Genomic DNA, 3,251 nt, shown 5'->3' on the forward strand with positions numbered 1-3,251 from the left:
GAAAACAACATATTCTCTTGATATCACCAGAGACAAAGTTCAGTTTATTCCCATAAAAGAAACATTGTAAGCTCTTCAGCATGAATGGTCATTTCAAACCAGAGTCACTCACTCATACTGCAGTAGCTGACTGAAAGTCCCAATAAGCCCCCCTCCCTTTCCAGCATCATTCCGCTCTGCTACAGAAACCATTACAATTAAATGCACAAGATCAATTATTCAAACTCGGTAATAATAACACTTGGCAACTTCCTAGACAGCCAAAAGCTATTGCTCCTGAGTTGGCAGCACATATTGGCAATCTATGAGCTGCCTGTCTGTAAGGCTGCTCATAAGGCTGGTTTACTATTCAACAACCCAACTAAATAAGTACCTAACTTCAACTTAATGGATTAATGTTTTACCCTGTAAGGAGCAGAGTGACTGCCACCTTGATTTTCAAAATATCTTTAGTTCAAATAAACTGAATAATAAATCACTGTCAAGAGTACATGAAATCGTTTGATGATAAATAGAATAACAACACAGTTACCGGTGTTTTCTCACTCTGTGTCTATGTATTAAAAAACAAATGCATAACAAACATAACATCATTCCAACTGCAATGATCAATAATTCCTTTTTCTTTCTTCTTTTCTTGAATAAAAGTAATTTTGTTGCATTGTGCTTGTTTTAAATGTCTGTGTTAATCGCAGGTGTGTAGCAAAATCACTTAAGTCATTTTTCTTATCAAAGTGAAGTCAGCTTGTAAATTCATCTGGTAAAACTATTATTTCAGATGCATCAGAATATTATAATTGACTATTATAATGAGCCAGGGGCGTGGAAATGAGTGCCTTATGCTGATTACCTGGATCTATACCCGACACACCTATTTTGAAGTGAGACAGAAAGTTGTCGAGTTGTTGACATGCTAAATTGACAATGTTGTTCAATAAATAGTAATCGTTGGGATTGACAACATTACTCACCTGCATAAGCATCAAATAAGCCACTGTTTAGGTCATTTATTTGGTAACAAATATTGGCTGCTAATTACATTAAAGAGGGCATCTGTTTCAGAGCTTCGCATTGCAGCCTAAACTAAAAGATAATTTCACAGTTTTTAATGAGTCTGACCTGCATCTGGTTATATATAGTTAAGGATTGTACGTACAATACCAAAAACCAGGGAACTTGGGGCCTCTCGAGGATGCAAGCGCCCTGCTCTAAAGCACAATTGGTGATTTGTTAAACCTTAATTTTGTGGGGGGAAAGGGTATTTTAGTTTTTTTCCAAAAAAGAAATCTCTTACCAAAACTTCTTCACATACCATATATATTGTGTTCATATCATCTTCTGAGTTGGATGCATCATTACACTTAAACTCCCACTTATAGTCAGAATATATATTAGCTTATACAAGACAATTCTTGTAAGAAATATTTGACAATATATAATTGTTTGTAAAAAAAAATAATACAAAATAAAATGTTCAAAAATGTAGAAGTGTGTTCAAAAAAAAAGTTTCAAAAAAAGTAAAAATAAATTACAGCATCAGTTTTTGCATAAAAAGCTACCATTAATTAGTTTCTGTGTCCACCTCCCACCACTTGAAACAGGATCCTAAAGAATTACAATGCCTGACTTTTGATTGGTCTTTACACCTTGAAGGCCTACATATTTCAATTTATATTACTTAATTGAATTGGAATTGTCTTAACATATGTAAATAGCGATTTAAGGACAACTCACTGGCCTGATTACCACCATCTAGAGGTTTTTATTTGTCTTGCTGTGGCCACAACAAGAGTGCTAAAGGGCTCATCACTATACAACATTCATGAAGAGAAGCAAAAGGATTGGATTCACAAATTATGTTGCAACTAGCCGACATCTCTGACAGACCAACAGTTTGAACAACAAAGCAAAAGCTGCAGCTTTATAGATCAGATAGCACATTGATGTCAGGAGGCTGTGGCGACACAAAGAAACGCTGAGGAGTATTTAAAGTGTTAAAGGCGCAATAAGAATTTTCAAACCAGACAGATTTAAAGTTCAACCCCGTTGCAAAACTGTGTGCCTTTAATGCAGAGAGCAGCTGGCACTTTTGTTTCAACAAGACAGTTCACTGTAATTACTATGATGAACTGTAACATAACTAATAAAGTAGTGATAAATGTTTCAGAGTACACTCATAAAAGTGATTTCTACACTCGTGACACAAGGAGGGTGCAAAAAGAAGAATCAGAGGTGGTGATTATGTCTGATGGACATTAATACCAAATTAAATAGCTCCTGTGTATCTCCCACTTGTAGACCCGATGGTATTCAAAGCAAAAAGGTATCTCCAGCAAGCCAATTATATCACAGGAGGAGGTTTGCATAGTAGAAAAGCCATGCGCTTTTTTTTTCCTCATTGCACTATTTGGGAAGAGAATTCCCTGGTATTCGAGCAGAAGGTTATGAATCAAGAATCTTTATTTCTCATCATGTGTAATCATAATGAAATTCTGATGAATTTTAATTATGATTTCCCCCTGGGATCATTAAAGTTTGTCTGAATCTGAAATGAGACAGTCATCAGACACAACAAGACATGATATTCCATTTTATATTCCAACTGTTGATTGTACTGGCCAACAGCAACCCTTCCTGGGGGCTTAAGCATGCATATAGTCTTTAGCAGCATGTAGTCCTTAGCGGCTAATGGGCTTATTCTGAAGTCAAAATGATAGCAGTCTGTAATACCGTCTGTAATCTAGTTGCAGAATTGTGCAATTTCCATTAATGTCTAAGCAGACAGACTCAGAGAGATTCAGTTGTGCGAATACTCATTAGCTAGTGAGCAGGAGGGCAATCGCCTTCACAGCTTTGGAAAATAAGCTTTTTTTTCCAGGTCTGTTAGTTTTTGATTTAATGTTCCTGAATGTCCCTTATGGACATTTGTGGGGAAAAATAAAATAAAAATGTCTGTCAAACCTTTGTTTGCTAAGGGCACAAAGTTGTTACAAAACATGAACCAGGAGATAATTTAATATAAGAATATCCTGCTTTGCAGTGTTATCCCCATTTTATGGAGTTTGTTCTGAGGAAGCAATGCTTGTGAAATTTTAAATTCTAGTAATTTTTGCAGGCATTAGTCCTGATTATTTATGCAGGTGAGTTGAGCCTCTTTGTTATTCTCCTGCATCAACCATACATGTTTGTTCCAAGACAGGATGAGTAAAACATCAGAGACCTGATTTCAGCTTACCAGATGGTAAAAAAAA

This window comes from Fundulus heteroclitus, chromosome 7, assembly GCF_011125445.2.
Source record: "Fundulus heteroclitus isolate FHET01 chromosome 7, MU-UCD_Fhet_4.1, whole genome shotgun sequence".
Classification (NCBI taxonomy): Eukaryota; Metazoa; Chordata; class Actinopteri; order Cyprinodontiformes; family Fundulidae; genus Fundulus; species Fundulus heteroclitus.